Below are 25965 nucleotides of genomic sequence, written 5' to 3' on the forward strand. Positions count from 1 at the left end.
GGTACCGGAGTAGAGCAGTGCTTGGGAATAGGGCAAGGGAGTCGGGAAGCTCTCGTCTGGAAAACCCCCAGGCTGCAGGCCTAGCCAAAGGCCTGAAAAGGTACTGGGGTTGCAGAGGTGCAGCCTGGGGGTAGGTGGAGGCAGCAGGTTCAACCCCCCCCTTGCCAATGATGAGTGATATGGACTGCAGTCTGCCTCAGAGTGTGGGGGCTAGATGAGGACTGGCAGTGAACACTGAGGCAAGGTGGGGATAGAGGGTGGGAATTCCCCTGGGAGGGGAGCCCAGAGAGTGGGGGTACTGCCAGGGGGCAGCACCCAAGGGAGAGGGGCACTGGGGTCCGGGAGGGACACGGGGCCAGCGACAGCAGGACATTAACCTGCAGAGGGCGCTCCAATGGCTGGAACACCAATTCCCCGGGAGACCAGCAGGTGGCGCCACAGGGGTGAGTCCCGCATCGCTACACATCCCAACCTCTGAGTTTTCCAATGCTTCTTGTCTTCCGTGTGTCTATTTCTACAGGGCCATATTCCAATACCCTTCCTCCTGCGGAGTAGCACTTTATTCTACACATAACACCATTGAACTCAATAGGGCTGTTTGTGGAAATAATTGCTTACCAAAGTGAGAAGAGAAGGGGTGTGTGTGTCACAAAATGGCCTTTAAACTGAGACTGTAAATTCTCTGGGAGAGGGACTGCCTTTGTGTTTTGTACAATGCCAAACAGGTGAATACTACTACTACTAATATTTAATCATTCTGATCTTAATTCAATTTAAATTTTAGTGTACATTTTACCTTTTAAAAAAAAATCTCTGACCTTGTTTTTGTTTCTGGTTTACTCTCTGTTATTCACTATATATGGTAGTCCAGATTCTCAGATGCTGTAAATCACCAGAATTCCTTTGAAATCAATGGCACTATCCCAATTTACACAAGCTGAGGATCTGGCCCAGTATTTCCAAAAAGTCAAGGATTGGGGGGAGGGTACATTTTACCATTAAGAGGAAGAAATCCTACTTCAGCATATCCAAATGTTTTTTCTGAATATATATGTCTAGCAGTAATTACAGCCAGATGTATAGTAAAAGAAAAGCCTCTACCTGAAAGCCACATAAACTGAGCTTTATAAAGTACTGTTTAGCTGCATTCAGTTTTTCAGAAAACTTTCCACACTGTTCATATTTATGCATCCAGATATCTGGATCTCTCTGACTATTGCTTAGCGACGAGAAGAAGAAAACTAGCAGTTCATCAAATGACAAATAACTGGATAAATGAATAGTTATAATTATACAACATTTTCTGTTTGTCTTTGGTGTGCATCTGTAAAAATCTGTTGATACCAACACAGTATTTGTACTAGCCAGCTGTTGAAAAGGACTCATCCTTTAAACAGGCAAGAAACCTTAGACTGTAGGATCTTTGGTGCTGTGAACATCATTTTTGTTCTGTTTGTACAGCACCGAGTACAATGGGGTCCTGGTCCATGCAACACAAATAATAATAATTAATAATAGTGATAAAACAATGCTGCAGTTCCTGAAATATGCACCATTACCAGGCTAAGTTATTTATTTTTCCTTGTGGATTGCAAGAAATTCTCTTTTTCTTTTTTCTGCTGCACAGCTTCTCTCCTAGTTCTTTGCTCATGAGCTAATGCTCCCCACTGTGGAATTCGGAGGTGGTCCAGTGTTGCTGCTGGAGACTCCAGGACTAAGCTCTGCTCTGCAGCTCAGACTACCAGATTTTCTGCCTCTGGCAGTGGAACAAGTTGGCAGTTCAGTTTCTCCTAACCATTTTGTTTTGAAACCTTTATTTTTGTTTTTTTTTGTGCAGTTGCAATTTATAATCTACCTCCCCCTCCCCTGGATTGGGTAAACAGCAGCATGGTGATTTTAACCACCTGTAGCACCTGCCTGCCAGACTCTTCTGCCCCCACTCTGGCATGACAGAGCTGTCCTGCAAACACCTGGCTTAAATATCGAAGCGGTGTTCCCTATGTGAGGCAGCACTTACAGGCTCTACAGAAGGTGAATGATGACCTGCCTGTTGCCAGCCAGCCAGCCAACCTTTACACTGCCAGGACATGGGGCTCAGAGTCAGGTCCCCCCTCTACCCTGAGGAGCTGAACTACAAAGAAAAGCCCAGGAAAAACCTTTGTCCTGAAAGGCTGTGGCTGTGAAATTGCTGTGCAGTTGTGCCATCTCTCTTATGGTCTACAGGGTCTTTTGGAAGGAAGTCCCCTTCTGAAGGTGGGACTACGTCTTTCACTGGGGGAGCTACTGCTGCACCAAGCTTGGGCTCCCAACATTGATGATCTGTCTTTGTCTGATATACACACTTTAGTTTAATAGATAGGTCATAATTGATCCCCTGTGGTGCCTGTAAGTGCTGGTGCTGAGTCCCCTGCCCTAGCAGTGCCAGGGTTTTCTCCAACACAGAAAAGCTCAATCAGGAGCATCTGAGCTTTTGAGGTGTGAGTCTAAGGACAAGGAGGAAGCTATATGGCCAGCTCAGAGGGTAAGTCCTGCAAAAGACCTGGAGTGGAAGGGGGAAAACCCCGGAAAGGATCCAGAATTCTCCCACCCCACCCCCAGACACTGACGTGGGTCATCATCCTGGGAAAGAAGCCAGGCTCCTATGCAGTTCTCCTTCCTCCCACTGTGTATCAGGGCATTCTCGTGATACTCAGGGATAAGTCTTGCAAATCCCAGAGACTCCCCCAAAGGCAAAAGTGCATCCTTCACAAAGCAGCCATTAGTGTTGTTGTTAATGACCAAATGGGGTGAAAATCAGGGGTTAAAGCCCTTTTCCTTTTCCCCCAAGGGAATGTTTCCTGGGGTTTAACTCCTTCTCAGGGTCTCTCTCACAGTGCTCAATACCATGTTCACTGCCCTCCTCCTGCACTCTGTGGCATGTCTGAGCATGCAGAGGAGCCTGTGCATCCTATGCAGCTCTGCCTCAGGCTGCAGCCTACTGGAAATTGTGCTTTCAGCCCAAGGACCATGGCTCTGACAAGGCAAGGGGCTCCCATGTGAGGCAGCAGTGGAATGGGAATTGTGCTTTCTGAGCATCTGCCGTAAACCCTGTTCTGCTAGGAAAAGGGGCTCAGACTCAGAAAGGCAGGAAAAGGTCTCACTTCACACTCCTCCTAGACTCCATAGGCTGGCTCCACATTAAAGCCCTAAGAGCACTCCAGGCAGCCTGTGACCACAGCAGATGGACACGGGGATTCTTCTCCCCATGAAGCTGCACGTCCAGAAGATCGCAGAGGAGTAAGTGAGAAATTCCTTCCCATGTTCAAAATGATCCTGATTTACTGAGTAAAGCCCCGACTAGTACTAGGATGCTGCTATAGTACTAACTTGGGTGCTTGCCAGCCTGGGGGAGCAAGCAGGCAGTCTTTCAGGCGACCTACTTCCACATCAAGGTATGTACACCAGCACCCCTCCTCTGATGTGTGGTCCCCTTTCCAGGATGAATAGTGTGTTACCTCCCCACTGTAAAGCACCCAGGGGAAGAACTTGGCCCACATATGCATCACAAACAAACCAAAACCCTACAGGACTTTTCCAGGATGGGATGTCAGTCAATGACTGGCTAGGAAGTCATTAATATTAATAAAAAAGCTGCTGCTTCAAGCATGATTATATACATGTTTTCCTGTTGATGCCTCCTTTGAGAGCATGATAAGATCCAACTGAGGACATCTCATTAAACCAAATGTTAAATTAAAATGTGTACATGAAACAAAGACATTTCATCAATGTTGGGACCCTAAGCTTGGTGCAGCAGTAGCTCTAACAGTGAAATATGTAGTCACACGTTCAGAAGGGGACTTCTTTCCAAAAGACCCTGTAGGCCATAGGAGTGATGATACACTGCATAGAAATTTCCAAGCCTCAGCCCCAGCCTTTCAGCCCAAAAGTTTTTCATATATTTAGTAAGGAAAGCCTATGTTGTGGCAAACAAGTGGCTTGTCATCTAAAGTTATGATCCTTGCTTGGAGTGAGACATCTTGGGTTCTGTCCTGCTCAAACCCTTGATGTGATTTGTAATGAGCAATGGATTTCAACTTGGAAGCCATGTTATACCCATGAATAGCCATTGCTCATCCTACTCAGATATCTTGTGCATGCAAACGTGAAGATGGGAAGCTATTGAGGGAAACATTAGGGAAATTACTAGCTGAGAGATTGCAGAGAGGTCTCAGTCCTCACTGTCAAAACCAGCATAACAATCCATTGGTTACTACCAACTCCAAGGATATACATGAAGAGACCATTACCCTTGGACAGGGGAAAATCTGGAGCAGAAAGTTCCAAAGAAACCCAGATAATTTTTTCCTCCAAACCAACAAAATCCTCAGCATGACAAAGACAAAGAGCATCTGTGAGAAGAGCCTTTCTTCTGATCCACCCTCTCCACCTAGAATCATAAGTGGTTGGTGGTAGTCACAGCAAGGCACAGGTTGCATGTTAGGCATCTATACCCATGAATAGACAACATGCCAATCAGTATGGTGTCCAGAGAAACAGACTCATTCATAAATGAACAGCTTCTGAAAAGGATTCATAGCCATCAGCCATCTTCTAAGCCAAGAGGTGCTTTTGACCCCAATGCAGAGAATTGCTCACCCAGAGATCAAAACGGACATAGCTCTGGCTCTAATTTTACCACAATGGTAAAGATTTGCAAAGATCCAAAACGTCATTGTATCAGTCACTTCCCAAGAGGTCACCAGTAGTCAATAAATTCCAATGGCTAGGATAGCTGGTGCCATGCATCAGCTTCATCTCCTGAGTGCATTTCTCAAAATGCACCTTCTGAAATTTCCTCAGAGGACATAGAACCATGCACTTGATGCAATGCAAAATTAGGTGTCAATCTCAGATAGCCTCCAATGCTTCTTTGTGGGTTCAAACAATATGCTGCAAGCCAACCCAACTTCCAGTCTAGGCCCGTCTTATGAAAGCAAACATACTTGGAAGACAAATTTCCAAACTCTTATAGTACACATCTTTTCATTTCATTTCAACACCTCTATTAGGGTGTGTCTTAAAAATGGCACAAACATGGCCATATGAGCTCAGACCAGTGCATCCTGTCTATGACAGTGACCCATACCAGAATCTTCATTGGAAGCTACAAGAAACCACACATAGGACAATTATGGTACTTGCAGAGGAAATCTCCTCCTACTTCCTGTTAGGGGTTGGCTTATGACTGAGGCAATAATGTTTATATCCCTTCTGAAACCAGGGAGTAACCAGAGGTCAAAGCTTCTCTGTGACAATGGAAATAATGTCCTGGGCTGAGAAAATTCTGCTTCCTTTCAAGACAGTTCACATAAAGGATACAGAAAAAAGTAAAATGGAGAGTTGTGGTCCTTCTCTTAGTCCTCCACTGGCCCAAAAGGACTTGGACTTGCTAGATAGGCTAGCCAGGGACCCCACATTGTACCTGCAAAAAAACCAGACCTTTTGAAGTAGGGACTCCTTCATTCAGATCAGGAACACCTACAGTTAACAGCCTGGGCATCAGAACAGAAGTGTAATTTGGCATGGATTCTCCATTAACCTCTGATAGAATTTGGTATCCAGACAACTCAACCAGGATATTTCATTCATTGGTCTGGTCAAATTAATGTTTCTGGTGTGATTGAGGAAGGGACTGCCTCTGAGCAGTGCCCAGCACAACAGAGCCCTAACCTTTAGATGCACTGTGATACAAATATTATAATAATCCCAAAGTTCTGGGAATCTCAGCCACATGAGAGTTTCTCCAGAATATTTGTTGGAGTCCTACAACCAAGCACTGTAGACACATGGGTACCAGTCATAGCAACATTTTGTAGCCAGGTACATAGAAGCTGCCATCTGAGTATCAGTTGCCAAGTTTAACCATGTTGGCAAACTAGACAAGTCTAATTAGACAAGTCTGGCTGGTCTTTATAGTCACCATTACCTCTGAAAGGCAAATTTTGGAATTAGTTCTCATATTCATACAAGAACCATTCTACCTTTGTCATGCAGAAAAGGTTTTTCTTATAGCCCCAGAAACCTTTCTGTTCAAGGTAAGTTCCTCTTTCTACAATTCCTGGGAAACTGTTCTCCAATCATTTTTGTTCTAGCCCTTGGAAGGTTGTGGCAATAAATGGCATGCCTAGAGCTCTAAAGATATATCTCAAGCATCTGGATTACATATGCCAACTGTACCTTGTTCATTTCATTCTATACAAAATGCCAAGGCCTCAAGGTTGCTTCAGGCAAAAAGTAAAAATCCTGCACCAGTTGGCATGCTAGGCATCTGGGAAACTATTTATAGAAGTCCTGAGAGGCAGGCACTGGGGAAAACATGTATGAACCTCGTTTGAGGAAGATTTGTGAAGTAAATTTCCATTCCTCTGCAAAGGCATCCTTTGGTAGGAATGTGCTACTGGGTTGGTTCCGACATAACTCCTTAGTTCCTAAAGCTCTTGCTTTAAATGGGGGGAACTTCCATTTCTTTTCTATTATTCTCCTACAATAATTAAACTCTGCTTATCCCTTTCTCTGCCTACTTCTGGGATTCACTGCTCTCTACTTCCCATGAGTAATGAATGAGGAAGCTGTGCAACAGCATGAGAAATTTCTTACCTGATCATTCTCTTTCTGTTAGCAGCTTGTCTCTGAATTCAACCCACTCTGGTGTCTTGTAAATAACAAGAATATAAATTGATTTTTTTTCTAAAAGGGAGATTTATTATCTTAAGGTTAATTGAATACATTATATTAGTTTTTCTTATTGCTAATAATTGGTTGCTGGAGTGTTTCTACAGCTGTGGTAGAATTCTTCTGGTGGGCCTGAGCTGAAGGGCGGAGCTTAGTCCTGGAGCCTTCAGCAACAACACTGGACCACCTTCAAATTCCACAGATGGGGGGCATTAGGCCATAAGTAATCAATTCAGAGAGAAACTGCTAACTGAAAGAAAATTATTATTCCTTGTGCATTGCAAGCATATTTTTTTTAAATGTGTGTGTTTGTTGGTTGGTTTGCTGCCATGTAAGGCTAGTACCACTCATTTGTTCAACAATCTGTGCAAATTTAACATTGCTTGGTTAATCATTTCCCTGACAAATTCAGAGACAATTGTACTTAAATTAAACCCCTACTTTGATACCCTATTTTAAAGTCTAATGTAACAGTAACTATTTTGCCTTGTAATTCATTTTCATTTGCTGTATCTTTTTGTGTTGACTGAGTGATTTTTTTTTCTGTTGCTGCTTTTCAGCTCCTTTCTGTTGATATTCATGCCATTGCTTGACATGTGGGAAATCTTCTGCACAAGTGAGGAAGAGTAGTGATGTGATACTTCGATAGCATACAGTAAGGTTCTGAAAGGTCAAAGATTGTCTAATTTACGTAGGATGGAGATGTTTTGCTAATGACAGTGTTGAAAAAGGCAGCTAAATAACAGACCGCATATTTCGACAATCACGTTAATGGAATTAGCTATGTAACTTCTGGTTTGAAGAATGAATACCAAACCTAAGGCCAACTCTTTGAAGATTGTGGGAAAAATAAATATGCTAGCATCTGCAAGTAATCCCTTCTAGCGGCAAGAAAAATACATAGATTAATAAAAATAAAAGTGGTGTGTAAATATTTGTTCTCAACTGGGGCGGATAAATGTAAAAAGGAGAAAATGTGTTTCGTACAATTCAAGCATTTGGTGGGGGTAACATTTGGTAGGGAGGAGCTTGAAGAACAAAGAATGTTCTAGTGCAGTTTCCCAAACTTCCCTTTAGGAAGCCCTTTAGGAAAATGAAACCAATCTTCTTCTGTATTTATATTACTATAGCACCTAGGAGACCCAGTCATGGACCTCATTGTGCTAGGTGCTGTAGCCAACAAAAAGACAATCCCTGCCCAAAGATCTTACAATCTTAAGTATAAGACAAGAGACAACAGGTGGATACAGACCGACAGGAGCACAAGGAAACAATGCAACAGTATTGGTTGTCATGAGGTCTCAGCACACAAGCTGCCTAACCATTGTCAAATTTCACCCCCCCCCCTTTCAACAGGAGCGGCGCCAGGGTTTTTGGCACCCTAGGCGGGGGTCCTTCCGCGCTCCCGGTCATCGTCGGCAATTCTGTGGCGGGGGGGTCCTTCCACACTCCCGGTCTTTGGGGCACTTCGGCGGCGGGTCCCGGAGCGAGTGAAGGACCCGCCGCAGAATTGCCGCCGAAGACTCGGAGCGCGGAAGGACCCCCCGCCGCTGAAATGCCGAATCCTGGTGCCCTAGGCGACCGCCTAGGTCGCCTAAATGGAAGCGCCGGCCCTGCCTTTCAACCTTCAAGAGACTGTCAGGCAGAAGACCACACAGAAATATGGACACAACTGCTATCTGGCTGTTCTCTCTATGGATCATTATTATTGGTATTGTCAGTCAGCTGTTCTTTATCTCTACTATCTGAAAGTTAAAATATCCATTTCTCAAATGGATCCGAGTAATGGGTTCTGCCATATTTACTTCCAAACCAGGGGAAATGTCATCAATATTCATATTGTATTGATATAAATAACAGAGTTTTTTACATTTTATTTTTAAAATCTCCATTAAAAGCAGTTTTTTAATAAAACATGCATTTCTCAAAGTCTGGCACATAAGCCAGAGTAAGCTATAACACAGGGCAATGGCAGTCAGTCAGTAAACCAACACAGAGTATTAGTTTCTGAAGGGTTCTGATTTTTGTCTGTAGTAACCATTTTGGGCATGTTTCTCATTTACATATGGCCCCATTACACTCGGTATAAATTCTACTTTAAGGCCCCTTTACACTGCTAGATGTAGGGCTATGTCTACACTGCCACACTGTAACTCCCCCATCCGTTTCGAAGAAAGCTACATTAACGTGAGCTAGGAACATTTTAGTTTGTGGCTACAGCATCCACACATAGAAGTTATAGTGCAGCATTTTGGTGTGCACTGCTATTCACACTCCTGTAGTCCAAAATGCGAGGCAGTGTAGACAAGTCCTAGGCTGACTGCAGTCAATCTCAACACCACTGCAGGATCTAACAGGTAGCTGTAAATATTTCTGTTAGGTGTGGGATGAGCATTCTCTGTTAATATGTGCAGACTTGAAAACACAGGGGAAGCAGATGTCTATGGGAAAGTTGGAAATTATTTGGCTATCCACTCTGCAAATCACTCATCCCAAATATAAAAGTTTGGACAGAGCACACAGCTGATTTTTCTCTCTCTCTTCCCACTCACATTTAGTACGTATCATGTATTTGAGGTTTTTCATTCAAAATTATAACCCAGTCAAAAGTTACTACTGGGAACTGGCAAGAAGCATTACTTTTGAGAGTGATTGTGGTTTTGGTATCTGCTTGTACATGGGGCTCAGTTCTGATCTTGGCTCCACTGTAGGAAGGACAATGAGGAATAATTGAACTGGGCAAAATCTGTGGCGATTTTTCACTGAAATCTGCTGGAGTTGTATTAAGGTTTTCTTTTTTCCCTGCTTATATGAAACAAATCCTTCTGTGCTTGGATCTTCTTGGTCTATGTGTACTTTGTGCCAGTGATCTGGCCCAAAGAGACCACAGTGAGGTGCTGGAGCTGGGCCATTAATACTGCTGAACTATTTAAAGCACTTTGTACTGCTTAGGAAAAAAGTATTATATGTGTACAGTGTTATTTTCATACATCAGGGTAGGAAGGATGGTCTCGTGGCTTGGACACTGGGCTAGGAAGCAGGAAACCTGTGTAAAATTCTTGGCTCAACCCCAGGCCTCCTGTGAGATCTTGGGCCCAGATTTTTAAAGGTATTTAAGCATTGTTGAGCTCAGTATTGCAAAGCTTTACTGATTTATAAGCCTAAATCTCATTTTCAAAAGTGCCTGTCATTTTTGAAAATGAGATTTAGGCTCCCAAATTAGTTAGGCATTGCAACATTGAGCATCACAACACCTAAATACTTTAAAAATCTGGGCCTCAATCCACCATATGCCTCAGTTCCCCATCTGTAAAATGGGGATAATGATTGATGCACTCAGATATTTCAGTGGGATGGGCCAGAAAAGAATCTACTTGTTGTTAAATATGTATGTGGTACATTACTAATTAAATTTAGGGAAAATTGAATTAATACTGTTGTTAATTATTTGTGGAGTTCCAACACTGAGTTTGGCACTATACAAAGCATAAGAGAGGACACATTCCTTGACTCAGAAAATTTACAGTCTCAATGGACAAAAAAATTCAAGTCAGACATAGAACATGCTGGGCAAAAAGAAGATGGATTTTCCAAAGTGGGACAGCTGGGTGTTGCTTTGTAAAGTTGAGGAAAGTTTCTTTGGTGGATTAATGCTCCTAGAATTTGCCTGTTTTAAGGAAGGATTTCAGAGGAAAGATGGGAGTGCTCAGCTGACAAAGAGCGGGGGGAGCATGAGGTGTAAAGGGCAATCTGGAGGAAGGCACAATGGGAGACTGGGAGAAGGAGATAGTGGGAACAGTCAGGCAGGAAGTTAGAGCCTCAAGTTTTGGCAGCTGACACTTTATACTGAAATTCCGTTGCCTAAAGATAGTTGGGCCAGTTTCTCTGCTGATGTAAATCAGTGTAGCTGCGCTGACATCAATGGAGTTATGCTGTGTGATAGGGTATACAAACCCCACACTGGTCAGGAAAGAATTAACAAACATCTAAGGGCTCAAACAACCCTGCCCTGCTATATCTGAACTTGGTGTCAGGCTTGGCAGGAGAAGTTAAAAGGTGTGAGCCCAGCTCAGTTGAGAGCTGGCTGGGAGGGAGACCGCCCGCTCTCACTCTGGCTATGTCTGTAGTACAAGCTAGGGATGTAATTGTGATGTTGCACTCTATATGATTTTATGAAAATATGCTAATGAGTTTAAATATAATGTAACTGAAATATGCTTCATGCAAAAGGTCTCTTGTAAGGTATCATTACAAAGCTTATAATCTACTGAGTGCGGTCATCCTATTTGTACCACTCTTGTATCTGAAACTAGAAATATGGAAATATAACTCTGAGGGCCTATTGTAATTATGCAAAGTGTGGGCCATTAATGGTGGTTTGGAATCTTGATGACTCCCATTAACCAGGACAATTGTCTGCAGATGGCTCTGTTTTACTTGTAAATCTCCCTGTATATGTGTGTGCTGGCAAGTGGGTAATGAAGTCTTACAGTGACATGTGATCATGTCACCTGAACTGGAATCCATCTTTAACTTGGTGCTTTTCCATTGAGAAGGAGGGGGTGGGAACCCAGAGAGGGAAAAAGGATTCCCGCCTTATGCAAAAGATATATAAATGGGTGGAACAGAGCAAAAGGGGCAGCCATCATGAGGAATCCCCTAGCTACCACCTGCGCTGGAACAAGGGCTGTACCAGGGGAAAGGACTGTGCCCAGACTAGGAAGGTGTCCAGTCTGTGAAAGAGACTTATTGAAACATCTCTCAGGGTGAGATTTTATCTGTACTCAGTTGTATTACTATATTAGGCTTAGATTTGCATGTTTCATTTTATTTCACTTGGTAATTCACTTTGTTCTGTCTGTTACTACTTGGAACCACTTAAATCCTACTTTCTGTATTTAATAAAATCACTTTTTACTTATGAATTAACCCAGACTGCGTATTAATACCGGGGGTGGGGGGCAAACAGCTGTGCATATCTCTCTATCAGTGTTATAGAGGTGAACAATTTCTGTGTTTACCCGGTATAAGCTTTATACAGGGTAAAACAGATTTATTTGGGGTTTAGACCTCATTGGGAGTTGGGCATCTGAGCGTTAAAGACAGGAACACTTCTGTAAGTTGCTTTCAGTTAAGTCTGCAGCTTTGGGGCACTTGGTTCAGACCCTGGGTCTGTGTTGGAGCAGACTGGCGTGTCTGGCCCAACAAGACACGGTGCTGGAGTCCTAAGCTGCCAGGGCAGGAAAGCAGGAGCAGAAGTAGTCTTGGCACGGCAGTTCGCAAGGGGGTTTCTGTGATCCAACCCGTGACAGTAATTTCCACTGCTTGTGTCAGTGGTGGATTACTGCATGGGCCGACTGATTGGCTGCCAATGATTTGCCTGTTGCTGCTGAGTGGTGCCCCGCCTGATGGGGATGACAGCCAGATAAAAATCTTTGTCTTTTGCACCAACCTGAGACCAAGCGGTGGTTGATCACGCGCGCAGGAGTGAGCCTTTCACCTGGTTGCCCACTTGTGTCTACTTTTGCCAAATTGGAGTAAAGCCAGAACAAATTACAGCGTTTTGCTGGCCCTCAAAAATATCTTAAGAATGATCTGCGTGGTGCTGTGAAGTTGCTGGGAATCCCACTGGTAGAGATGTGCCTGGGTTCAACTCCTTATTCAAAACATTTGGACTTAGCTCAGTGCCTTCACTAGGCAGATTGACTTCATTTTCTTTTCAAAATCTTAGCTCTTAACCTCAAAAAAAGCGGAGCTCTCACTACCAGCCCTTGTCTAATCCTGCAAGGTGCTGAGTGCCTTCAGCTCCAAAGGGCTATGCCGATCTAGCTTGACAGTTAGTTCTTTTCTGTGCTTCTGCTGCATGTCTGAGCAGACTCAGATATTGGTGGGGAAATAAAACATTCAGAGAAGATTATGTTAGCTGTCGATCCTAGTACCTTTAACACATCCAAATTGCTGCCCTATTTTTCAGAGAAGTCAGCAGCCTTCCTGAGTTTCATTACCTATATCAAACTTAACACTATTTTTAAAAAAGGAAGCGCTTTAGAGTGTGTAAGGACCAAGTGTGGGAACATACCCAGGGGGCACCTCTGAGCACAATGGTATCCTGGCCTCAATACTCATCTATATCTATTGCAAATTAACCCCATCCACAATGTGAAAATGACAGAAATGCCATTCCAGGGCTCATGTACTGGTACTGAAAATGTCAGTTGCAGAAATGTCATCTTCCAGGGGCATTTGAATATCCATAAGTATTTAGGTCATGGGCACCCATTTTTTGATATTAAGGCCCTGTCCACTCTCCTTCACTCCAGTTGGAACCATGTTAGCTATGATACATCTGTAAACTCCCTGAAATGATCTATGATGGTCAAGGAAACTGCATTAGAATCATATTAGCAACAATTTTGGTCTTGGTCTTGGCTTCAATAGCTAACGTGGAAAGGGCCACAAAAGAGATAATTTCAGAGCCTCTTTTGCATATTCCATTAGGAAACAGCAAGTAAAAAGTATTTTCTTATCTTATTATTATCACAGGACACAACACAAGCGGACAAAAATAGGAGCAGAGTGAGATTTTTATAGCAACGTTGTTCAACAAAGCACAGGCATCAGCCCCAGCTCAACGGGGTGTTGTGTCAGACTGCCTGGGCAGGCTCAAAAAAGGAGGAGTTAACTGTGTGAATGAGCCATGTGCCTGAGTAGCAGCTCTTATCCAATGGAATTTGAATCTCTTGCTATGACTCATGTCAGGTCCCAAAAACTCCAAAAGGAATAGGAATACTGCAGTAAAATCCACTATCTGGCAAGGACCTGTATAAGAGTTGAAGAGCTTTCAGGAAGACAAAGGGCCAGTTTTTCAAAAGTATTGAGGTGCTTGAAAATGTAGATAAGCACTTAGTAGGATTTTAAAAGCACATAGGTTCCTGGTTCCATTTAAAACCTAGGATCTTCTGAAAACCCAGTGAGGTACCTATCTGCATATTGGGGCACCATTGAAAATCTGGCCCAAAGTGTTTCACAGTTAGCTTAATATTTATTTTACAGTCCTGAAGTTGTGTCCACCCTTTGCAAAAATGTGGGGAGAGGGTACACCCCCCCCACACATATCTTCCTACCCCTTGTGCCTCTGCACAATCAAGACACAATCTCAGTTCATATGCTCAGAGATCTCAAGGACCACTTGAGCCTATCCTCCCCAAAGAGAGTGGGCTGGGGAAGGGCCATGACATCTTCTGACTGTCGAGCAGAACTGAGCCCATGAAAAGTATAGTGCCTGCTGAATTCTACCAAAGGATGTCCTGTGCTCTGCAGAATCCTCAGAAGATTTGTGCCTGCAATGATTCCATGAGTTCCATCGAGGATGGTTCAACTTGGCACCCTTCGTGCTGTGGGGATGCAGTCAAGCCCTAAACATTATGCAGAGTAACTTTAAAAGTCCTTGAAACAATCCCCTGGGAAAATACCTGGATAAACAGGTCTTGCAGCATGCCCTGACGGTCAACAAATTTGGCATCTCTCAGTCAAAGATAAGTGAGTTGATGAGTTTAGTGGAATCAAGTTGCACTGCCATGAACAGGATCAGAGTTTGGGGTTCAAGCTTACTGAGATGGCTGAGTTTGGAGTGTTTTACAAGTACCACACCTACTTGCTAGTGAGAAAAAGCACTTGGCCTTTCCATCAAGTGATTCCACAGTCCAGCCAATGTTGAGAAGAGAATTGCAGTGATGCCACATGCATTTCTCATTGAGTAGACGAAAGGCTCTATGATGTGGGAAATTTCAACCAGGGGGACATCTGAGAAGCTTTTTCCCAAAATGAAGAAAAAAATACCAAATAAATCATTCTAGTTACTTATTAAATTGTGTAAGTAATGAATGAACATGCTTTATCGACAAGAACTTATTGAAGAAAGTGTTTTCACAATTCACTGAAGGCTTCATCTTTTGAGAGTTACAGATTTGTTTACATTTATAATTTTCATATTTCTCTCTCACACAACTCTGCTATGAATCTCTGTCTCTGTATCTCTATCTTTCCTCCACAGCTGTCTCTCCACCTACAGGTGAGCTGTGTGGAAAAAATTTGGTTATTCACAGGCACTCAGATTTGTGTTTTCTTTGTAGGCATTGATAAGTGACAAGAGTAAAAGTCTATTTGATAATTTAACTCACTTCACTGAATTATGATTCTGCATGCACCATTAGTTCAATCAAAAACGAGCTACAAGAGGTGTTTGCCCTGTTTGCAGCACAAGGCAGACAAGGCTGCTCAATTGTATTTAACTTTACATTTGTTGTTGATTTTGAACATAAACACATGTGCGTTGATGTATGGCAATCTGAAAATTCCATTCATACATAACAGCAGGGCTGGAATAAGGCAGCATCACCAGGACCCTAGCTTTATGCTTAGAGGCAACAAGGACATAGCAGTGTGTCTGAGGCAAAGCATCAGGTGGCCAGGTCAGCACACAGCTTAATGATGCCAGCCAGCAGCCTATTGGGCAGGCTAGGCTAGTTCATTTGTTAGGAAGCCCAAGGACTCAGGAGTGGAAAGAAGATGAGAGTCCATCCTGGATTGCTGGGAGGAAACATCTCTCTGTGGTAAAGAAGTATGTGGTTTGGGAGAAGGGAAGAAAAAGAGGTGGAGAGGAATAGTTCCTCAGTGGGTATTTGAAGGGCTGAATGACAGATCAAACTTTTGATGGGTCTGGGCTACATTTAGGGCCAATTTTTGATTGCCTTGTTCCTTTGATGGTCCCATTGACTTCAGCTGAGCCACTTGGGCCAATTTGGCCCTCATCCTTATGCTACCCCTTCCATACTGACTTTTTAAAACTGATGCATGAGAGGTTGGCTGAGAAACCAGAACCAAACATCACCTAACCGTGGCTGGGACCCAGCCAGTGGTTATAGTCTAATGCTTGCATCACTCAAGATGCTGCTCCAATATTTACTTTGGATAGAATTATCAGTGCCTGATATTTTCAAGGAACACAGCTCAGATTTTGATTTTTGGCAACCTTTTCTGTTTTTCTCTTGCAGGGAAAGGTTCAGAGGAAGTTCCTGCTCCAAAGATCTGAAAGACCTTCAGGTAGAGAAAACATTTGTAATTCCTCATGTTTTACTCACCTGTGCAGCCAGTATTGCCTCAATGATAGCCCCAACCCTGACGAAATCTCTCCAGTGTGGTAAAATTGTTGGCAGGTGAAAGTTAATGGCCCTGATTCTTGGGTATTACCAAGCTCTGCTTGGCAGTGTTAACAGTATGCTACTGTGGCACTCCCCGGGCCAGTCTAGCCCCCAGTATAAGTTAGATAAGCCTGAGGGATTCTCTAACTTCCAATAACTTATAACAGCACCACAGAAACACCTTCTATGTGATTTTCCCTGCTGGGGGAATTTTCAGTGGTCAGGTTAGAACAGCTCGACAGTCCCTTTTATATTGCTAGTGTGGTGTAAAGAAACCAGAGTTAGGATATGGCCCATTGTGAATATTTAAAATCTAAGTTTTAAATGCATTATTATGATTTTATCTATTTATTTGTATTACTGTAGCGCCGAGGAGCTCTAATTGTGGACCAGGACCCCATTGTGTTAGGTGCTGTACATATCCCACCTCAAATAAAAAAAATGTCTGTACATCTGAAAAGATAGCAGGTGTGTGCAGTTCTGTACCTTCCTGCTTTTCCAAAGGAGCAAATATTCTTGTGTCTGTGCTGCTGTGGCCTGATCCAAAGTCCACTGAATCAGTGGGAGTCTTGGGATCAGGCCCCAACTGCTAAACAAACTTTAGCTTAACACATTTTTGAGAAGCAATGTAATTTCCTGTTTCGCTGCTACAGTACTATAGATTCCAGCTCTCTTCTCCTTACTTAATATTTAGATTATAATAATGCCTAGATGCCTCAATCAGATCAGGGACCCGTTGTGCTAGGCTCTGTACAGACACATGGTAACGGGCAGTCCCTGCCCCGGAGAGCTTATTGCCAATCTTATTTTCACAGCGGTATTTTATGGACATGTATTTATACTGTGAGGTCCTATTAAACTAAAGAAGGCAATAAACTGATGATGTTCTTGCTATTTATGGATTGGATCATTAAATTTCTTTTAAAAAGCAATATAAATGTCTAAACTCTTATAAATACATCAGCATTGCTGCTTATCTCCCTTGCTAAACTGGCAGTTTTGTAACCTCAGGACACTGCAGCTATATAATCTTTTACATCTATCTGGCATAAGAACTGTTTTTTTCCAGCTTCCCTGGTATGAAAAGAATCTTTGATATGCTGCTTGTACTTACAGTCTAACTGCTACTGATTGGTTTAGCTGTAGAAATGCCCAACCATAAAGTAAAACAGGAAAGTTTCTACTGATCTGATTTTATGATATGAAACAACAATAGATCTATAATTCCTCCTTTCAACCAAGATTCACCATCCCTTTCATTCTGCAGCTTTGGCAGTGAATCACTGGAAATGATGTCTTCTTAAATATCATATAATGTGATATTTTCAAGACACGATGCATCTAAAGAGTGAACAGATGCTATTCTTAATCGATAGACTCTGTGTCGTTATTGCATGTATTGTGTCTAAGAGGAGAGAACACAGTTCATGATAAGGTGAGTAACTATGATAGTCTTACAGAGTCTGCTCTCCATTATTTGTTGTATGGACGAGGACAGTTCTTGGGTATCTTGGCTACCCATAATGCATGTAGTTCATTTCTGAGTAATACTCAGGCTGTATTATTATGGCCATGCACAGCAGGATTGGGGTTGGAGGCAGAGGAAGTAAAAAGATATTTTTCTTTTTATAGTTCCTTAGGTCTTTTCAGAAGTGTTGGGTTTTTATAAAACTGCAGTTGCAAGCAAATTGATGTTGCACCTCATGAAGGATTCCCTTATATATAAAGCTTAGGAGTCTGATTCTTATCCGGCAGGATAAATCAGGAGTAACTCCACTAAAGTAAGTGGAATTAAACTGGTGTAAAGCCAATGTAAATGAGAGCAGAATCTGGCCTTAGGAGTTTATTGTACTTGAGGATATCATCCAAGCCTGCCTTGAAGAACTGTGCCTGAAAGTACCCTTGCTGTTGGCTACAGAACACTAATAATGTCCTGAAAATTTAAGGAGAAACTTTTTTTACATGCACAGTGTCTCTCAAAACTGCATGAATCTTGTTGAAATGGATGTCAGCTAAGCCGGTTGTGAAGAATGGTGCTGTTGGCTACAAACCATTAATAATGACCCCTTGGAAATTTAAGGAAAAGACATTTATATGCATAGATTCTGTCACAGTTTTGCAATTGGAATCATATGCTCAACCTTCTGGGGGGAAAGGTAGGGGTTGGTTGAAAAAAAACATAACATTTTCCAGAATTTACACTGGTTCTCATTATCTGGTGCATTTCATGTTTGACATTCAGTTCAAGACATTTGATTTGTGTCGTAGTAGTTAATTCTGCAGACTGTAGGATGTTATGGTATTTTTGTTGTTTTAGGAGCCTAACTAGCGGATGTTCATTACTCTTGCTAAAAGCAGACAGGAAAAAGACTCATTGTCTCTCAGCACAATCTCTGCATTTAACTAATAAATGACAATAGCTTTGCTGTGGTAAAATCAAAAACTTAAGTCTCAAAAACACATTCTGTTTCAGCAAATACTTATCTGGCTGCACCTTACCACCTTACCTTAAAGTGTATTCCAATCACCAGTCCATTTTGCTCTGCTGTTTACCTCACTTACCTCAGTTCCCTACGTTTTGAAATGTGAAGTAAGATAGTTCATTTTAGAAGGAAACCATATGGTCTGTCTGGGTCTATCCACTTCTCTCTCTATCCTAGAATATATGTTCTTTTTAAGTAACATTCTTTTGAATGCCTTCATAGCTGAACCTTCTATTCTTTAGAAGTCCATTTCACTTGTCAGTTACCCTGCACATAAAAAAAGTATAAACTGGAAAGGGAAAAAGTTGGCTATGACTAACTTGGATCTTGAAATAGCAGGTGGTCGTTTAATTGGGATATATAAGGTGCTTACTACTAATTTGCATGATTATAAGATTTTGTAATTGCCCCGTGAAAGGTAATTTGGCATCAGGTTCATTGAAGCTTAACTATGTTAAACACAGTACTGATATGTATATTGGATTTGTGGCAGCAGTCTGATATACTCTTTGTATAAAATCAAAGGAGAGGTTTTTCATTTTGATATAGGATGTTTTTGTAATGAATGAGATACCTGTGTATATGTGTCCATTATATATAAATGTCTTGTTTATTGTAGATTGTTGTTCGCAGTGTTGTAGCTGTGTTGGTCCCAGGATATTAGAGAAACGAAGTGGGTGAAATAATATCTTTTATTGGATCAGATGAGTGTTCAGCTGGTTTTGACTTAAGTTCTGGGTTTATTTTGTTTTTATGGCTTCTCACGTGGGAAGCGAGTCTGATCCTTAATTTGCAAATGTGATCACATGTCTTGCAATTTAGTCATTGTTGGGGGAAGGGTTTGAGGCATTGGCATTATCCCACAATCCTATGTACATATCGGTACTGTCCTCCTCAGAAGTGGACGTGTCCTCGTGGCACAGACCTCTTCATCTAGGTCAATGCAACGAGTTCCCAGGTTTTAATGTCTGTCTTGCATGCTTTGGGGTTGGCCTTCAAGGTGTCTATATACTTAAGATGAGTCGACCCTTAGAGCAAGTTCCCAGGCTCAGAAGGCTTTCGAGCACCACTTTTGGTATATGGGAAACCTCCATGTGGACCACGTATTGGACCCAGTGAAGATGAGCCCGGATAAGCATACTCTCGATACCAGAAATTTGGCACCTCTCAAGGAGATCAGTGTTGGGAATCCTGTCTTGCCACTTGATGCTGCAGATGGATCTTAGGCAGCTAAGGTGGAAGCTTTGCAGTTGTTTGATGTGGCATTAATAGAGCATCTATTTCCCATAGCCATACAGGAGTGAGGTGAGTGCAATAGCATGATAGATTTTTATGTTGGTTCCACAGGCCCTCCAGATCCTGTGGATGAGCCTGCCAAATACCAAACTGGCCTTTTCCAGGTGCTGATCATTTGGTGTTGCTGGAAAGTATGCTATGCAGGTAGTAGAATTTCCTGACTGAGATGAGGGGTGTGTTGTCAATTGTGAGGATGGGATCATGGTGCTCGTAATGCCGGGGATCTGATGATGGCTGGTACATGACGTCCATCTTTTTCAGACTGATTGTAAAACCAAAGAATTTTGAGGCATAGCAAAGTGGTCCACAATAAGCTGAACGTCCTTGAGTGCTTGTGCAATGAACAGGCAGAGTCATCAGCAAACAGGAGCTCTTTTAATAGCTGTTCAGTTACCTTGGTGCTGTCCCTGAGTCACTGTTGATTGAATAGTCCCCCATGCAATCGAAACTGGTTGTGTATACCTCTGTCAAAGTCCTGGAATGCGAACAAGAGTATGTCTGAAAATACAATGGCAAAGAGGACTGGAGCCATTATGTATCCTTCTTTGGTATCCTTGGGGACAAGGAAGGCTTCTGATGAGATATCACACTCTATCACCCTTGCCATCATGCCATCGTGAAATGAGCAGATGACCATAATCATCTTCTCTGGGCAGCCAAATTTATGAAGGACTTTCCATAGGCTCTTGTGATTCACTGTGATTCAAAGGCCTTGCTCAGGTTAACAAACACCACATACAGGGTCTTGTTCTGTTCATGAGCCTTCTCTTGTATTTGTCAGGCTGCAAAAATCATATCTATGGTGCCACAGCCAGCACAAAAGCCACACTGTGACTCTGGATACACCAAGTCCAGGTAATAGATGAGCCTGTGGAGGACAACCTGTGCAAGGATCTTCCCCACTATAGACAGCAGTGAGATTCTGTGATGGTTCTCACTAGATATACTTCCCTTCTTTTTGTATAGATGTACAGTGAAAGCATCTTTATATTCCTGGGGCATAGTACCCTGTTCCCATATTGTGTTGAAAAGGGTGGTGAGTTTACTGACCAGGTGGGTACCTCCACATTTGTACACTTCAGGTGGAATGCCATAGGGGCCTGGATACTTGCCTGTGGACAGCTGCTTGATGACCTTAGTACAGTGGTGGGGCAAACTTTTTGGCCTGAGGGCCACATCGGGGTGTAGTGTATTAAATTGCTCCCCACAGGAATGCTACTTACGGGTGCCAGACCTGGTGCTCCATAAGTAGCACATTCCTATGGGGAGCAATTTAATACACTACACTCCCCTTCCCCCGCCCCCCCTCCCCCCGCGCGGCTCTTGCAGCCATGCTGCCTGGCAGGAGCTCGCAGCCCCGCCACCCAGAGCTCTGGTGGCACAGTGAGCGGAGGCTGCGGGGGAGGGGCCAGGGGCTAGCCTCCCCGGCCAGGAGCCCAAGGGCCGGGCAGGATGGGTCCCGTGGGCCGAATGTGGCCTGCGGGCCGTAGTTTGCCCACCTCTGCCTTAGTAACTGCACCTAAAAAAGGGTCCATGGACATTTCATCCAGGACAGGATGCTTTGGGAGTGAGTTGATGGCTTTATCAGACATGGTGGATTGACAGTTCAGGAAACTATCAAAATGATCTGCCCAGCAAGAGAGAATATTACCTTTGCCTGTGAGCAGCTGGTTACCATCTGCTGTGAGGACAGGGGCTGTGCCACTAGATTTTGGGCCACACACAGCATGGAGACCTTTATAAAAAGCCTTCCTCTCATGCTTGTCAGCCACTTCCTGTAGTTCTACAACCTTCTGCTTCCACCAGTGATCTTCATTAGCCTTAATCAGGTGTGTGGTGTTTGTTTGTCCTGATGGTACCAGCCTTTTTCATTGCTGATGTCTTGTCTAAGATGTAGTATTTGTATGTGGTGTGCATAGTTTCCGGCAGCTGGTCTATCTCCAGGGTCATTCTCCTCAAACTAGTCTTGGTGTTTCCACCTTACAAAGCCAAGAAACTTCGATGCCATATTATATGTGACATTTCTGAGCTTTGGCCAGGTTGCCTCAGTGGAGTTCTCTGTGGAGTTCTCTGGGACCTCAGCTAATGCAGTTTGCAGTGCCTGTTCCAACTTTGCTTGTTTGCTGGGATCTTTCATGGCAGCGATATTGATCTTCTTTGGTGGTTTGGGGCATCTTCTGGGGCACTTTGCTGAGAAGTGTAGCGACATGATACTTCTCACAAGCCAATGGTCTGACCAGCATTTGGCTCCTCTCAAAGATCAGGTATTATACACATCTTTAATGTCTTTAGACCATGCAATTACATCATCCAGCATGTGCCACTGTTTTGACATAGGATGGATTCATGTTGTCTTTTATTTATTGACCTGTTGGAAGACTGTGTTGGTAACATTGAGATTGAGTTCTGCACACTTGGAGAGAAGTAGTTGGCCATTGGAGTTTGACTTTTCAATGCCGTGATGACCTAGCACCCTGCTCTGCATATCGGAGTCTGTTCCAGAATGAGCATTAAAGTCTCCAAGGACAATGAGTTGTCATGTTGTGGCACCCCTCTGTTGACCATGCTGAGATCTTCATAAAACACCTCCTTGACCTTGTCTGTATGAGTTGTCGTTGGTGCATAGACACTCATACTGGATCTGTATTGGTCTCTTGACAAGTTTATGCAGAGCACCATAAGTCGATCATTAACTCCCTTGGGGAGTGAGTCAAGCTTCTGGGCAATGTCAATTAGCTCACCTGATTATCTCGACTCATCATTGGCTTTGACAATCCAGTAGTAGGTGTAGCCTGCTCCCACCTCCTCAAGGTGGGATGCATCAGTGAGCCTGGTCTCACCAAGGTCAGCAATGTCTGTGTTATACTTCTTCAGTATTTTAGTAATAAGGGTTGTTCTTCATTCTGATCTTTGGTCATTGTCAAGAAGAGTTCTGACATTCTATGACCCAAATGTCTGCTGTGAATCTTTGTTTTATTTCAAATGTTGAGCTGGATGATCAGCCAGGAGCAGTAGCCTGATGGTATAGAAAGGGCAGGCTGTGTTTAGGGTTCCTTTTTAGTCACCTTTCCCCAGACTGGGAAGAGCAGCACTGTGCCTAAAAAGGCCTGCTCTGTCACCTCAGGAGGATACAAGCTCCATATCTGCCCTAGTCTATGGAGAATGACCATTACCCAAAGGCTGCCTGTGTGCAGTTGTGACTAATGACTGCCAGCAGCATCCTCTGCCTGTCCCCATTGCCACAGGACTCTGTAAGTTGAATAGGTTAAATGAGTTGAGAGTGGGCTGAACAACCTGCACTATGAATGGATTTAAGCGAGAAAGGTTTATGCGGAGCCTTTCCTACTTTCTGCCCAAGCAGCTGTTGCCATGCTGGTGCAGTAAATCCCACAAGCACTGCACCTGACATAGAGCACCTGACTTAGATGAGCTGCTGATTTGCGCTAAAGAGCCTCATCTGCCTATGGTTATAGTGATTGGCCAATGATTGCATATATAATGCAGTTTTCCCTTACATGCCGTCACAATGCACGTGCTTCATCTCCATCCTCTCCATTGACACTAATGTGTTCTTCTGCACCATCTGCCAATGAAGACTTCACTGTGACTCTGGCAGGGAGTTTAGGGGTTACTCACATTTACCCAAGGTGTAACCCTAAGACTAGTGGAAGGTGGGAATATCTCACACTTCTTGTACAGACCCGTCAGGACTGCCCACAGCTGGCAATCCAATAGTGACCACACAAACCCTGCACAGCTGCTGTATAGATGACTGATGATAACAGCGCAAGTAATCCAAGTCAGGGAAGGTGTACAAAGGATTTATAAAGTTATGTTCTAAAAAGCGTGATCTATCACATCTACCTATCACCATAGCCCTGATTCAGCAAGATACTCCAGCACATGTCTATCTTGAAGCATACAGAATAGTCCCATGAATCTAAATTAGACATGTGCTTAAGTACCTTACTGAATTCAGTCTCATATTATCTAGACACCAAATATAGTTGCTCAGATTAACAAAATGTAATCTGAAGTGGTCTCTGCTCTTGCCGTTTTAATGTTCAGCTAATTATACTTGGATTTCCCCACCTTTTTTTCCCCTTCTTACTCATCCTGGATGGAAAAAGGCACAGGCAAGGTTGTGTGAGGCATGTGTGAATGTGGTATCTGGCTTTGCTGGAGGAGTGGAGTGGATGGGAGGAAGTCAATGCAATAGAAGACCAAGTCTGATAAGTAGGGAGAGGCAGAGCAAGGAACAAGAGTGTTTCATTTGGTGCAATGGAGTAAAGGGGGAGGGGGGCAGAGGAGGGACTGATAGAAAGGGGTGGCAGGTCAGATCACTAGGCCAAGAAAGTTATCCTGGGAGTTGCTTTTGTATTGATTGCGCGGCGCAATCTGGAAGCTTCAAAATGAATTACTATGGCAAGTGAAAGCATATGGACATGTAAAGTTAATCTTTAAATTTTGCCTTTATAGGCTCTAGACAAATCCTTTTAAGATGTCAGTGTGAGATGTTTTTTTAGAGAGACCCTGAAAGATGATTAGAGAGGGAACAATTAGAAAGGAAATGCATATTCCTGGGATCTGAGCCGACCCTTTATCCAAATGGTTACAGCTATTTCAATCCCTCCCCATTTTATGTACCTCTAACAAAGTAATGAAGCAGTATTGTAACCAAAGGGGTCGATCCTGCTCCAGCTGAAATTTGTCTGACATAGACAAAACAAAAAAAACAACATCTTTTCACATCCAACATTGTATATCCAAAATGAAAGGAAATGTAGGCATGCACCAGAGAAAACTACTCCTAAAAGATCATTTAAATGATGATGTGTTTTTTTTAATCTTAAGGGGAAAACTACTGTATATACAAAACTCAGATGAATGTTTATAACAGTCAAGAACAGGTACTGGGGGGGGAGGGAGAGACACCCAGTAAATGCAGTCATATTCAGAGTGGTCCAAAAACAAACTCTTCTAGCTGATGTTGCTGGGCAACAGTCCCTTGATGGGATTCAATCTGTGTAAATGCATGTGGAATAGTCTAGCCTGCCCACTTAGCGTAAATTCAGAACAAAGTGAGAAGTGGAGAGTCGTGGCTGGGGCTTGTGTTCTCAAAAGTTCAGTTTATTGTGACTGTTATATTTAAGTATTGTTTTAGTTATAGTTGCAATCTTTTACTGTGTTATCCCATTCTAATAAACAGACTTGTAATAAGCTATCAGAGTAGACCTCTGGCACTATAAGGTCATAAGGGCTTTGGTTGTTGTTTCAGGCCAATTTGTATTTAAGTGCAATATTGCATGTGAGATTAACCATTATCATTTCTTCTGTGATGCACAAAAACTATGAAAGTCTGGGGAAGGGGAGAGGGAAAGAAGGTATAGCAAATAACAGGCCCACTAGACAATCCATAGGATTTAAAGTTAATGCAGCTCTATGACTTCAGCTATACAAAACGCATGTTCTCATTAGGAGGCACCACACCAAAAACCCACTTGTGTATTGGGACAACAATTCACAACTCTGTCAAGCTGTTGTTTGTTGGATAGGCGTTTAATAGAGTTCCTTACACACAACAGGCCAGGTGGGACAGAGCACAAGAACACAGAGGAAATTCTTACAGTGTATTTCCCCCATTATTTCTCACGCTATTTTGAAATTAGGACATCATAAGGAAACAGCAGGAGGAATCCTAGCCTCACACTATTTCCTTCTTCTGTGATCATGAAGTTTGATTGCTTCATGAGCCCTGCTGCCTACCATTTCCAAAAAACTCAGTAAGAGAAAAGGTTGTTCTAAGTGTGGGTGGTCAATTACATGCACTCAACAGCAGCAACAGGGCTATATTCAGCCTGAAAAAAGCTGCTCAAGACAATATAGGGAAGAATAATTTTTCAAACATAAAATAATACAGAACTAATAAAAGTACCCAGTGATGCCATTCTCTTTTTCCTCTGTAATTGCCACCAAAGAGGCTGGTGCTGAAATGCCATCATTAAGTCAAGTTATCTTACTCATAAAAATTGGATAAAATTAAGGGAAATGACCATGGACATCAGCCAGTTACATTGAAAGGCTTGTCCACTGGTGAAAAACACTGTTGCTGCTGGAAGGACATTTCTGCCTGACACTACAAAGAAGAGATCTAGAGGACATTTTCAATGGATGAGATGGCAGCACAGGTGGTTTCAACTGGAATAGGTTGAATACCGCTACACATTTTTTTGCAAATATTTATTCACATTTTTAAATGGATTTGCTTCATC

This window comes from Terrapene carolina, unplaced genomic scaffold, assembly GCF_002925995.2.
Source record: "Terrapene carolina triunguis isolate 2854851 unplaced genomic scaffold, T_m_triunguis-2.0 Scaffold111, whole genome shotgun sequence".
NCBI classification, from domain to species: domain Eukaryota; kingdom Metazoa; phylum Chordata; order Testudines; family Emydidae; genus Terrapene; species Terrapene triunguis.